At 44.1% G+C, this 14,765-nt stretch overlaps 1 protein-coding gene and 1 long non-coding RNA gene across 10 annotated transcripts in view; both read right to left on the bottom strand.

The window, feature by feature from the left end:
• DPP6 (dipeptidyl peptidase like 6) overlaps positions 1–14,765 on the bottom strand; it is an 829,290-nt gene that overhangs the window by 365,928 nt on the left and 448,597 nt on the right. The window lies entirely within an intron of this gene.
• Positions 1–14,765, bottom strand: part of LOC112663272 (uncharacterized) — a 105,177-nt gene that overhangs the window by 2,131 nt on the left and 88,281 nt on the right. For all 6 annotated transcript variants that reach the window (XR_004805783.2, XR_003139123.3, XR_004805785.2 and 3 more), the window contains 3 exons: positions 3,968–4,054; positions 1,416–1,617; positions 221–329 (listed from right to left, as the gene is read on the bottom strand). This is a non-coding gene — a long non-coding RNA (uncharacterized LOC112663272). The remainder of the gene's footprint in view (positions 1–220; positions 330–1,415; positions 1,618–3,967; positions 4,055–14,765) is intronic.

Raw genomic sequence — 14,765 nt, 5'->3', positions numbered from 1 at the left:
ACTTTCTTTCCCAATTGAAAAGAGTATAAATATTTTCTTCTCAAAGTCCTCAGATAGATGTTAAGAAAGAAGGGTATCCTTATAAAGGATTACCTCATCTTCCCACATTAGCCCCCGTTTTCCCCAGAATGTTGGGAGACACATTAAGCAAGGGACTCGGAGCTGTGATTTCAGAACTAATGAATGGTGGTTGCCGTTAAGGGGAGGTGTGGACATTCACCTCCAGAAAGTGTGGATGCTCTGTTCTTGTACAACGGCAGCATTGTGAAGGCAATTTTCAAGGGAATCACCAAATGATCGCTGCTCCAGAAACCCATCCAGCACAGCACCTGGAATTCACAGGAACCTAAATATCATTGCACATTAACCTGAGAAGTTAAACTGCTAGGACCATTATTTCAGGGATTCATCCGTTGAAGTACTTAGCAGAAACCACTTTAGGTAGACACACGCCTATTATTATCCCGATTTCCCTTCCCAGGGAAGTGGAGAGGTGGAGAGGCCTGCAGTAGATGTGATCTGGTTTCTAGCCAGGACTGATATTGGGACATGGGAGTGAGGGCCTCGCCTGCACACGCAGGGGACAGAGCTAAGAGGGGAGCTGGAGCCTGTCCTGGGTCATGGGGCAGACTCTGAAAGAAATGAGAGGTCTTAAATACCAACTGAAAGGAACTGAATTTAAAAAGTTAGGGACGCCTGAGTGGCCAGTCGGTTAAGGGTCTGACTCTTGGCTTTGGCTCAGGTCACGATCTCAGGGTCATGGGATGGAGCCCCACATTGGGCTCTGTGCTCAGCATGGAATCTGCGTGAGTTTCTCCCTTCCTGTCCCTCTGCTCTTCTTTCTCACGGGCTCCCTCTATCTCTCTCTCTCAAATAAATGAATAAACCTTTAAACAAAACAAACAAAACAAAACAAAACAAAAAACAAAAAAACAAAAAAAGAAGAAGAAAAATAGAGCCTGATGTTATGTGTTGACTCCAAAAACCATCTGAAAACACTGAACTTGTGGCCTTGAAGAGTTGCCGAAGCGACCTCTGCAGGGCAGGACTGTCTCCTGCGGGGCCCCAGAGGAGTGCAGGATGGGAGCTGGGGGGCCTAGGTTTGCTGCAGCAGCCCGAAGTGGGACACAGGCTCCCTCCTCCCATATGCTGCCTGTACCCCTGCATCTGTGGGGTACGTATGGGCATTTCCCACCTGATGTCTCCTGGCTACTAGCAAGTATCCTTGGGAGCTGTTCTCAGAGTGCCATCCTTCCCTAGGAACAGGCCTTGGCTCCTGCCCACCTGCAAACCTTGGCAAACTTTCCTGCTCATCTCCACATGGTCAAAGCCACCTCATCTTCACAGCCCAGTGCAAACGTCTCTGCCCCTCTACACCCCATCCATCCCTATCCCCCAAGAGTGGATTAACATACTCTTTCTTCCCGGTTATTTCTCATTGGATCTCATCAGCACTTCCCTCTTGAGATGTGTCTCCTTGTCTGGAAACGTGGTGGCCCGTCTCCTCCTGAGTGCTAGAGAGAGCACGCATGCCGGGGGCAGGGCCTCATCATGATCCATCATTGTAGGACCAGAGTCCGTGGTGTTTTCACCTCGTTGACAGTCACTGCTTGTTTCCTGAATGGAAAAGATTTAACTCTACCTTTTGCTACTTACATTACTAGTTTGGTCTGCTTCCACTGCTATGATAAAGTATCATAGACCAGGGGCTTAAACAATACGGATCAACATCTCATGGTTCTGGAGGCTGGAAGCCTGGGATCAGAGCGCCAACAAGGCTGGGGGCCAGGTTCAAGCCTGCTTCCTGCCTCACGCACAGCTGTCTTCTTGCTGCGTCATTACAGGGCAGGACCAGTGCGAACTAGTCCTCTGGCCTCTTCTTATAATGGCACGAATTACCCACAAAGGGCCCCCATCCAGATGCCATCACTTTGGGGATTAGATTTCAACACCCTTAAACATTCAGTCCCTAATGGTGACTGTACATCACACTCGGGGGCTCGGCTTTCCTGGTGGTGTGTGGGGACAAGACCTGATGCCATAGTGAAGGGAGGATGGAAGGCAACATGGACAGAGTGTCTGGAATGCCTGGTGCAGGGTGGGCAATCATGAATACGGCCCCTTAGTAGATGTCACCACAGGAAAAGAATCCTGCGGTGTACCTCTGTCATGACCTTCAGGTCAGCGGGAGTGCAGTCACTCCACAGCACTGGCACTTCCTTAGTGACCTGCCTCATTATGCGAACCCAGCGGCACAGTGCTGTCTGCTTCCAGAAAAGCACACTGGCCAGAGGTGGGATGCAGCAGGCTGTTTAAAAGGGTTTGAGACTGTGGGCGCAGCCGGGGCCTGGGTGAGTGGAGCAGCCCAGAGCCCCGAGTTCAGGGTGACGGACACAGGCCTGTGACTGCGTCTGCTTTGGGACTGTGAGAAAGTTCCAGGACACAGCCCTGGCTAGAACTCCTTCCACGTTGGCGAGGACCACAGTCACGCCAGGTGTGCTAACACCGTGCTCCACATCCCTGAGCGGCTGATGGCAGGCCCTGCCCTCACTTGCCCCCGCGGCCCGAGATGTTTGGTGCCACTCTTCCTCACCGGAGAGACATCCAGAGGTTCTGCAAATGGCAGGAGCTGCTGCCCCTACATCAGTGCCCCCCGACTTCCAGCAGGGGCTCCAAGTGCTCAGGGTCAACGCTATCTCGGCCAGGACTCGAGTGCAGCCTCGAGACTATGGGACTTGTTTCCATATCTTTGACGATGACAATTCCACATCTTCCCTATAAAGTGTGAACAGACAGTCCCCGTGTTGCCATATGCTGTGAACCTGCCTTGTTTGCTTCGCTTCACAGGATGAAGTCCCTAGAACGGGTTACAGAAGGGAGTCACAGCACAGGGCTGTCCCTCAGGGACGCTGCTCCAGAGTACTACCATCTACTGTCGGAACCCTCCAACACCTGAGCAGCAGAGTCACTGCGACTTCAATGCATAAAGGTGTGGAGAGTAGGTGACTGCAGAGCCAGGTGCCAGACCCAGCTGACCAGCCTATAGTTGTTCAGCTAAATTTTCGGAAAAGGCTTTAATTTACTCATGCTTGAATTCCGCTGACAAGCTCAAATGGGTTTCACAGAGTTCACTGAATTTGATGGAAACAAGGGTAAGAAACTGAAACTGAAGCTCAAAGAGTTAAATGACTTGCCCAAGGTCACACAGATGTGAAGTGGCAGATTTGGAACCGAATCCAAGTCCTTGAGACCTAAATCACATGTTTTTGGACTACATCATCTGGGGATATAGGCTGGATATTCTTGAGAATTATTTCTAGCTTTGGAACATGATGCTTCTCTGAATACTCAATCACTCACTCTGTATTAGCAAAATGTCTAATTTGTTTGAGGAGTGCTAGGCTAAAAAGGGGACGTTCAGAATAAATAAAAATTTAGAATGATTTTTCTATCTGTAGAGGCCAGTAGTCACAGCTGATTTCTGACTTCAAAGTTTCTTTGCAATAATATTGTAAGTATTCTGTGAAATTCTGTGAAGAATTCATCCTTTCCCATTTTCAACAACAATCTCTCAACAGAAGTTACACCAAATTCTCAACTGCCACTTTCATTTGCCATATCATCCTTATTCAAAGTTTGCAATACAGAGCTCTGCATGTATCTAGGTTTCTTTTAAGTGCATTTACTTGGCTGTAGTATTAATATGAAGTACAAAATGCTCATAATTTAGAATAAAAGATACAGCAAGATTTAGATTTATAGGAAGATTTAGATCTTCCATACCACTCATAGCTCAGGTTTGCTTTATTAAATACTCTGCTGGTTCGATCTTGGCCAAGGTGAATCAACTCTTTAGGAGTTAACTTTAGAAAGCTACCCCTGGTTATCCCATTGATTCCACCACTAATGAATGTCTGGTGCCCAAAGGCTGCTGTGGCCACAGAAGCAGAGACAAGTGGCTTCCTACCTGGAACAGCTTACAATTGAAGACATAAGACAGGCCTGTAAGAACCACCCAGTAGAGACATAAGATGAATTCAGCAGGTAACGTGAGCTAAAGAAGAAAAGTAGGCTTTATTTCAATTCTGTTATGGGTGAAAACCAACATCTAAGTGTCAAACTCAAATCTGTAGATGTTTATAATACTTTTGCCACAATGATGAGCAATATTAGGTTAGCATGTACACCATGCTTCAACCAAGCATATTAGCCCCTTCTGAAGGCTGAAGTTGCTTTCAAATCACTCGACCTTTGAGTATCATATCATTGAACTCCCAAAAGTAACTTTACTTCGAAGGAAGGAAGATATAAAACATTGAGGAAATGCACTTATCCCTCACTTGAGAACATGAATGATAAAGCCAATAATGCATGAATGCATCTCAACACCATCCATTTAAGGAAGGGAGGCAGAGGGAAAAAGAAAAAAATGTGAAAATGAGATTATAAAATAAAATTGTTTACAATTTTTTTTTACAGATATTAGAATGGTCTTGGTTGGTGTTTTTATGGGCATAAGGACCTTTACCAAAATAATTTCTGAAGAAAATAAACCTCTTGATGTTGAACAGTGTTAACAGCTTTATTGGAGGAAGTGCGAATTTTTTGGTCAATCTCACATATTACTCTCTTAACAGTTCACCTTCTAGCGTAGAAAACGATTCTCCTTGAATTTTGCGTTCAATGATCTATTCACACAAATTGCTTTTGAGTATTTACGGTTCCATTTTTCAAATAACCCACTTGGCTGATGTTTTTCCAAAGACATTCTCCTCTCAGTGGTCTCATATGTCACTCCAACACTTCCTCTTATAACCAAAGAGCCAGAGCAGTGTAGCCCTGACCCTACGACCTTCTTCTTTTGTGTGCCTCTGGACCAAGATAGTGAAGGCGACATAGGAGCCTGCAGACCATATATCCTGACCACAGCTTTCCCAGAGAGCAGGGTGAGACGTGCCCTGCCCCCATGGAAAGCACCAGGGTCAACATGGAGTAAGACTACTGTAAGTAGTAAGACTACTACTAAGACTACTACTACTACTCCATGGACTTTCTACATTTAACTCTCTCTCCTGTAGAACTGTGCACTCCTCTGAGGTCGGGTCATGTCATCACCATGACTCAGCAAATTCCCACAAAATTGTATTTAGTAGTCCTCAACCAAATAAATAACTAAAAGTTTTTATTGCAAAAGTTATTTTTATGAATATAGACCCCAGTAGTCCTATAACAGGTTGATTTTCCATCCTCTACTCCATACTATAATAAAAAACACAAAATGGTAAGTTTCTGGCTTGGATATTCTCCCACTGGTTGGCTTTATGCTGGGTGAAGAGCTAAAGTTGATAGGGTAACCACTGGGACTGTCTTGGAAAGATGACATGAACTCTAGCCGCATATCCTCAGCATTTTCATGTCTCTGTAGTAGCAAAGGCGCTTAGTCCAATCCTAAAGTAGCATCTAAGTTGTTTTTTTTTTTAAGATTTTATTCATTTATTCATGAGACACACAGAGAGAGGCAGAGATGCAGGTAGATGGAGAAGCAGGCTCCCTGTGGGGAGCCTAATGCAGGACCTGATCCCAGGACCCTGGGATCATGACCTGAGACCAAAACAGATAGATGTTCAACCATGGAGCTACCCACATGCCCCTACATCTAAGTTTTTATAGTAAAATCTCATCCTTTGTTTTAGCTCCATAACACTCAAACTTATTGTCAATTGGTACTTAAAAATATGCACAACTTATCTTAGGGGAAAGGCTCCCAGTGCTTCCCCATTGAGAATGATATTTGCTGTGGGCTTTTCGTAGATGGCATTTAAGATGTTGAGGAATGTTCCCTCTATCCCTTCACTCTGAAGAGTTTTGATCAGGAATGGATGCTGTATTTTGTCAAATGCTTTCTCTGCATCTATTGAAAGGATCATATGGTTCTTATTTTTTCTCTTGCTGATATGATGAATCACATTGATTGTTTTATGAGTGTTGAACCAGCCTTGCATCCCGGGGATAAATCATACTTGGTCATGGTGAATAATCTTCTTAATGTACTCTTGTATCCTATTGGCTAGTATCTTGTAGAGAATTTTTGCATCCATGTTCATAGATATTGGTCTATAATTCTCCTTTTTGGTGGGGTCTTTGTCTGGTTTTGGAATAAAGGTGACACTGGCCTCATAGAACGAGTTTGGAAGTACAGAAACAAGATAGGGATGTCCACTCTCATCACTGCTATTCAACATAGTACTAGAAGTCCTAGCCTCAGCAATCAGACAACAAAAAGAAAGAAAAGACATTCAAATTGGCAAAGAAGAAGTCAAACTCTCCCTCTTCGCCGATGACATGATACTCCACATAGAAAACCCAAAAGACTCCACCTCAAGATTGCTAGAACTCATACAGCAATTTGGCAGTGTGGCAGGATACAAAATCAATGCCCAGAAGTCAGGAGCATTTCTTTACACTAACAATGAGACTGAAGAAAGAGAAATTAAGGAGTCAATCTTATTTACAATCGCACCCAAAAGCATAAGATACCTAGGAATAAACCTAACCAAAGAGGTAAAGGATCTATACCCTAAAAACTATAGAACACTTCTGAAAGAACTTGAGGAAGACACAAAGAGATGGAGAAATATTCCATGCTCATGGATTGGAAGAATTCATATTGTGAAAATGTCAATGTTACCCAGGGCAATTTACACGTTTAATGCAATCCCTATCAAAATACCATGGACTTTCTTCAGAGAGTTGGAACAAATTATTTTAAGATTTCTGCGGAATCAGAAAAGACCCCAAATAGCCAGGGGAATTTTAAAAAAGAAAACCATAGCTGGGGGCATCACAATGCCAGATTTCAGGTTGTACTACAAAGCTGTGGTCCTCAAGACAGTGTGGTACTGGCACAAAAACAGACCCATAGATCAGTGGAACAGAATAGAGAATCCAGAAGTGGACCCTCAACTTTATGGTCAACTAATATTCGACAAAGGAGGAAAGACTATCCACTGGAAAAAAGACAACCTCTTCAATAAATGGTGCTGGGAAAATTGGACATCCACATGCAGAAGAATGAAACTAGACCACTCTCTCGCACCATACACAAAGATAAACTCAAAATGGATGAAACATTAATGTGAGACAAGATTCCATCAAAATCCTAGAGGAGAACACAGGCAACACCCTTTTTGAACTCGGCCACAGTAACTTCTTGCAAGATGCATCCACGAAGGCAAAAGAAACAAAAGCAAAAATGAACTATTGGGACTTCATCAAGATAAGAAGCTTTTGCACAGCAAAGGATACAGTCAACAAAACTAAAAGACAACCTACAGAATGGGAGAAGATATTTGCAAATGACGTATCAGATAAAGGGCTAGTTTCCAAGATCTATAAAGAACTTATTAAACTCAACACCAAAGAAACAAACAATCCAATCATGAAATGGGCAAAAGACATGAACAGAAATCTCACAGAGGAAGACATAGACATGGCCAACATGCACATGAGAAAATGCTCTGCATCACTTGCCATCAGGGAAATACAAATCAAAATCACAATGAGATACCACCTCACCCCAGTGAGAATGGGGAAAATTAACAAGGCAGGAAACCACAAATGTTGGAGAGGATGCGGAGAAAAGGGAACCCTTTTGCACTGTTGGTGGGAATGTGAACTGGTGCAGCCACTCTGGAAAACTGTGTGGAGGTTCCTCAAAGAGTTAAAAATAGATCTTCCCTACGACCCAGCAATTGCACTGCTGGGGATTTACCCCAAAGATACAGATGCAATGAAACCCCGGGACACCTGCACCCCGATGTTTCTAGCACAATGTCCACAATAGCCAAACTGTGGAAGGAGCCTCGGTGTCCATCGAAAGATGAATGGATAAAGAAGATGTGGTCTATGTATACAATGGAATATTACTCAGCCATTAGAAACGACAAACACCCACCATTTCCTTCGACGTGGATGGAACTGGAGGATATTATGCTGAGTGAAATAAGTCAATTGGAGAAAGACAAACATTATATGGTCTCATTCATTTGGGGAATATAAAAAATAGTGAAAAGGAATAAAGGGGAAAGGAGAAAAAATAGGTGGGAAATATCAGAAAGGGAGACAGAACATGAAAGACTCCTAACTCTGGGAAACGAACTAGGGGTGGTAGAAGGGGAGGTGGGTGGGCAGGGGGTGGGCATGACTGGGTGATGGGCACTGAGGTGTGCACTTGATGGGATGAGCACTGGGTGTTATTCTATATGTTGACAAATTGAACACCAATAAAAAATAAATTTATTTAAAAAATATGCACAACTGTTTTCAAATAAACCTATAACGAAGAGGAGGAAGAAGTCCCAGCCAACTGAGGTCACCACCTTCCTGGAAGCATCCACTACTAGTGAGCCCACATCAGAACAGAGCTGATGTCGCCCCAACTTATGATAGATGGATACTGAGCCCGAACCCGGGCAGTGGCTGAGCCCCCGCAGGGAGGTGTGCTCAGGGCTGTAACAAGTACCTATATCCAGAAGATACCAACCCTAAAATGCTTATGCTCCAATATTGACAGCTCTTTTTACCAGTTCACATATACTGTAGGAGTTTCTAAGTTCTGTTTGGTGTAGTCCCCAAGTGGTTTAATGTGAAAAATAAGTATACTTTTTAACCCATTTCTGGAAGGTACCCACGATGCATTACTGTAATCTGTTCAACTCAAAACCTGATCCTTTGGTAAGACCATGAGTCCAGCCTAAGACAGCCCAATGACTGGCTGGAGGGAGGGAGCAGGAAGGAAACAGGGAACTGGCTACTGAGTCAGTCTGTTCATCTGCTTAAGGAAAGAATAAGTTAACTATCTGATCATTTAAGCTGAAATTCATCTACATTTAATTACACAATACAGAAATAATTCACTTTAAATGTGCATAAAGCTTTATGGGCATCTGAGATAATTATAAATCAACAAGAACACAAGAACCATGACAAAGCAAATTACCCCTCATGACCTTCACCTCACCTAAAGGGAGGTCTTGAACTTGGAGGACTCTCAGAAGGATGATGGATTGGAGCTGCCTGCATTTTACAAGTGAAAAACTGGTGGAAAAAAATTTATTTTAGATGTCAGTAGATTTACTTAACATCAGACAGTTGTCAAGTGGCAACTTCTAGATCAAGAATCTATCCTAATTCCTTTTTTTAAAAATTTTTATTTATTTATGATAGTCACACACAGAGAGAGACAGAGGCAGAGACACAGGCAGAGGGAGAAGCAGGCTCCATGCACCAGGAGCCCGACGTGGGACTCAATCCCGGGTCTCCAGGATCGCGCCCTGGGCCAAAGGCAGGCGCTAAACAGCTGTGCCACCCAGGGATCCCTCTATCCTAATTCCTAATCCAGTTTTCTGTACCCTGATAAGCATCTTACCATCCTATATTATGATTCCAGAGAACTCAGTGTGAGGTGGGTCCTTACAGAGGCCATCACAGAACTGTTCTGGGTGAGAATTACTTCACTGTAACACGTTTTCTCTGGTGGGAGGCAGACTACTGGTCCCTCAAAGATGTCTGCATCCTAATTCCCAGAACTTGTGACTATGCCTGGCAAAGGGAAAGTGGCACAGCAGGTGAAATTCATGTTCTTAGTCAAATGACCTTAAAATAGGAAGAATACCCTGGGGGATAGTATACTATAGACAGCATTCCAGGGAAAAATGGGACTACGCTATCCCAGGTGGCCCAATATAATCCTAGCATTCTTAAATGTGGGAGGGGAGGTGGAGAGCTGGAGTCAGTGATGTGGTGTTAGATAGGCTGAGGGGCCATTGCTGGCTTTGAGGATGGAAGAGCTACCGGTCAAGGAAGGTGGGATGCCTCCAAAAGCTGGAAAAGGCAAGAAAATAGATGCTCCCCTGGAACCTCCAAATGGGGCACAGCCCTGTAAGCCAGATTTTGAGCCTGGGGAGACACATTTGAGACTTCTGAGCTTCAGGATGCAAGATGGTTTGCATGATTTTGAGCCACTGGTTTGTTACAATAGCAACAGGAAACTAAGGCATGACCTACTGGATTTTCTTTGGACAACTTTCTCTTATGATTAGACACAACCCTAACCTGGAACACAGATCTGTGTAAATTGAGACAAATATTGTGTCTTTAACGTGGAGAGGTTTCTAGGCTGATGGCACAAGTGCACTGTATCTTTCCAGTGGTGTGCAAGGTGGGAGATCATAGGAGACAATATCATTATTTTTACATTTTGGTTGGAAGAAGCCTAAAATTTTTATATATGTGTCCACATTGGTGGGAAACATGGTGCTTATTTTCTTTCCATAGTAAGAAAATATACTAAAAACAGAAGACCATAAAATAACTCTACAATAAGTCCACAGTAATAAGAGATGAGAGAATTCTCTACATTTCTTCAGCCTTGTTATTGCCTGGATAAAACTCTTATTTTTCCCATCACTGAATGTCTTTGTGTGATGTCTGCAAAATATCATCAATACCTTTGAATAACCTATTTGCTTCCTGGATTTTTGAATAGAAAATAAACTCACATTCCATAGTTCTTCTCATATTTGGCTTTAAACAACATAGTCAAAAGCCTCAGCCATGCTGCAAATGCAACTAATTTGTAAAAGTGATTAAGGTAGGCATCTCACAGTTTCCCATTTCATTAACCATTGCCAAGATGCACTTTACCAGTAAAACACTGCTTTGACAACAATTTTGTTACATTCATTTTTTTCTGTATTCTTTATTTATGTATTCAAGTATCCAAATGCTTTCCTAATAAAGAATAACAGGTGACAAAGACCTCTTCTTTTTTTAAAGATCTTTTATTTATTAGAGAGAGAGAGAGAGAGCGAGTACATAAGCAGGGGGAGAGGCAAAGAGAAAGGAAGAAGTAGACTCTTTGCTGAGCAGGGAGCCCTATGTGGGGCTCGATTCCAGGACCCTGGGATCATGACCTAAGCCAAAGGCAGATGGTTAACCGACCCAGGTGCCCCCCAAAGGCCTCTTCTTGGTCAAACTCCAGCCAGACTCCTCTGAGCTGCTTCTCTGCTCACTGTCAACTTGTTTATCCCAGAAAGCTGACCTCTGTGGCCAGCCTCAGCCTCATTGCCTTATGCTCTCGGTTTCTGTTGGGTTTGGCCAGTGGGAGGAGTCCAGGAAGTCAGGGAGAGGAGCCAGGGTATGTACTCCCCGGCCGAGGGGTACTAGTTCCCTCTGTCTCTTCTAGCTTCAGAATGCTTCACCATTTATTATGATGGCTTTCTCCTAGCCCTGCCTGCTCCTAAATTGTCTCTCATTACATCTCTTCAAACACTCATTGGGAACGTGCCATCTATTTCCTGGGGCTGTGACTGACACAGCCAGTTATTTCAAATATTAAATAAATATTTCTTGAATGCCTGCTACATGCTGGGCACTGGGGCCATTGTCATAAACACGACACACAGCAGTACCGTAAATGCATAGCTGGATTCATGCTCCCTCTAATAAACGACTGCCCAAAAACATGTGGCATCCTTTGAATTTCGTGTATTAATTTACAACCCATACAGAACAAAGGCTTTAGGCCAACGATGAAGAGATGATTTAGTCCAATTCATTCTCTTTTCACGGGTCTAGAAATTGCCACTCAAAGATGTGAAATGACTTGTGGGAAGCCCTGTAGAGTATGAGGGCCAGAGTGAGAGCAGCAGCCACATGACAGGAGCTGAGGGCTTCTGAGTTTTGCAGTGTGCTAGACCTGCAGGGGTTCTGTCCTTCCCAAAGATCTGCTGACAATCAGACAGCACTACACTCTCAGCCATGAGAGCTGAGGGTGCAGACTATGGAGGGAGCACTGATGTCACATCCCTAGTGACTGGTAGAGCAAGACTTCAAACCTGGGTTTGTGTGGCTCTGTGGCCCGCAAACTTTCATGCACACTGTGCCCCGGAACTCCAGGGCTCTTCCTTTGACCCCAGGACAGCATCTGCCCAGGGGCCTTCTTTCAGACTCTCACCACTTCAAGAGAAAGAAAAAAGGAGCAGAACCAGGAGTATGGGATGTTGGGGTGGGGTGTCCCCTAGCAGCACACCTTCTCCCCCCAGCTGAGCCCCTAAGCACAAATCTGAATGCAATGGGATGTTCTTGTTCTTACCCAAGGCCACCTTGCCACCAAGCCTCCAAGAATGCTATGCGAAATGCAAACACACCCAGAACCAAGCTCCGAGCTCTAACTCAAAAAAATGGCAAATCAGGTAAGAAAGTACCTCCTGGAAAAATACCCTCCCTGTCAATAAAGTGCATTCATTGAGTCTCAAAGATAGGCCTCCACTCTCCATCCCAGACCAATGGGTGGTCATTCTCCTACCATCACGAGCTGGGATTTTACAAAGGTTGACCTTCCAGGGACTACTAGATGCAAGCCTGACATCCGTTCAAGGCGATAGTGACAAGCACTGCACCTCTACTGTTTTCCCTTTCTGTTATCATGATGAAAGCTTGTGGAGGTGGTTGTAAGCTTGTGTGAAGGTTCTTCCGTTCAGGATGTATTTTTGTAGGAGTTTATGCATCCTAGTACCTCCATGGATGGTACATGGGGCCTTCAGACCAGATCAACAAACAGAATCTGCGCGTTAATAACATCCCTGGGTGAATTATACACAGACAAAAGTTGGAAAAGGATTATAACCACAAAGACAGAAAAAAAATTTTTCATTGAGGAGTTTTAGGTGTCACTGAGTCAGTTTGAAAGATCACTGGTGGGAGATCATCCTGAAATCTGCTAGTTCAGGCAGCTTGGCATTGTTCCATTCACATCCTTCCAAAGGGCTGCAAATTCTGAAGACATATATAGAAAATTATCATTTGGATCAGCCTCCAGTGATCTGGATTGCATCAGAACATGATCTGGGTCATAACTGACTCTCAATCTGTAACTGGAAAGGCATTGGTAAGTGAGCTGACGCCATTAGCTTGATTTTAAGGAGTCTGTTTAGTCCACTTGAGAAAAGAGATGCTCAAGATATTCCATACGTGAATTGTGTGCATACAGAAAGACATGGGGGAAAACCACACTTCCCAGAAGCTCTCTCTGGGAATGTTTCCTGGGGTCTATTCAAGTCACTGTCTGCACTTGAAAGCAGAAAAACTGCATTTCTATCATCCAGTCTGACTGTTCTTTACTCAAATTAGTAACTATAAACATAGGCTAACTATGTTGACAGGCTAGAATTTAGCCGCAAAATAACCATGGGGATGTTTTTCCCAAATGGAGGCGGGGAGGGCAGGAGAGAGCCACATGTTCCAGTTCAAACCCATCAATATATTCTTGGCCTCACTTAATCCAAAATCACTGTGGTTTTTGGATGCTATAGAGGAGATGTCAAACTCAATCCAAAAGATAAAATCTCTAATGGGTAAAATGGCTTGGCATCTCCAATATTGAAAACGTGCTTCTCTGGCCTCGCCAAAGAAGAGAATGTTCTAGATGACAGAGGGCTGCCCAGCACCACCGCTAATGGATTTATCATTCTAAAAGAGTTCAACTACTAGGCTGAAACCCAACAGTAAGATCATACTGAGTTTAATTTAATCTTCTTTTACTGATTCAGAAGGGAACAGAGATTGCTCAGGGATGTGCCATATCCTGTGAGCAGGACCTTGATGGGACATCAGCTTCCCACAGACATGTATGCCTGAGGTCTCATCACCTAGACGAACTGCAGTATCAGACTAGTTTCCCAGAAAACCTGGCACTGTTGCAATAGTTACTCCTACCCCCAAATTTAAGGATGCATAAGGAATGCAAATTAACTTTAGCCAAAGATAAATAGTGTTGAAGGTTTGGAATGTATTATACACAGCAGATTCACCTTCTTAATTCTGGGTAATGAAGATTAAGAAATCTTTATTAATATTGACCACGTGAAGGATATTCTAAGAACCAGGACCTTCCCCTTGAGTGATTTACTTAGAGGGTAACTCATCTAGAGAGACAAATCTACGTGTGAAGGCAGCACACAGTGCCTGATTGGTACGGATACTACGTGCTAGGCAGTTTCATTGATCCAGGGCAGGTCAGGAAGGTTTGCAGAGAAGGAGTGGAGAGGGGTACAGGGTGAGCGTGGCTGGAGTGAGAAAGGCTCTGTAGTGGCCAGCACCCAAGATGGCCCTCATAACCCACACCTCTTGTCATTCCCTCCTTTGTGTGGTCTCCTTCCAAATACCATTCTTAAATCAGTGCTATATGTGGCCTTTAGAATATGGTGGAAATGACAGACTGACTTCTGAGGCTGATTATAAAGGACATCACAGCTTGTGCTGTGGCTGTTGGAGTCATCCCCTATGGAACAAGGTAGCCACCATGCTGGAGATCTCTTCAACAGAGGCCTCCAGCCAAGAGCTGGCACCAACCTGCCTACCAAGTGAATGGGCAGGAAGTGGGTCCTGCAGCCCACAGAGGAGACGGCAGCCCCAGCCAAGGTCAAGGTCAAGTAAAAGCCAAGGAGCCAGGTTACTCCCAATTTCCTGGCTCACAGAAACTGAGAGATAATGAAGGGCTACTGTCATTGTAAGCCACCAGGTTTAGAAGTGATTGTTTTGCAGGCATAGGTAACTAACCCAGGCTCCAAGGAAGGACTGAGTAAGACTTGGTAAATACCACGCAGGGAACTTGGAAGAGAGCCTTCGTAAAGGGCATAGAGAGAGAGAGGGAAGGCAGTACTAAGGAGTAGGGTTCAGCTTAAAGTGCCATAATATCAAGACGG

Source organism: Canis lupus, chromosome 16 (assembly GCF_003254725.2).
Source record: "Canis lupus dingo isolate Sandy chromosome 16, ASM325472v2, whole genome shotgun sequence".
NCBI lineage: Eukaryota > Metazoa > Chordata > Mammalia > Carnivora > Canidae > Canis > Canis lupus.
This window is presented reverse-complemented; position numbering and strand designations above follow the sequence as displayed.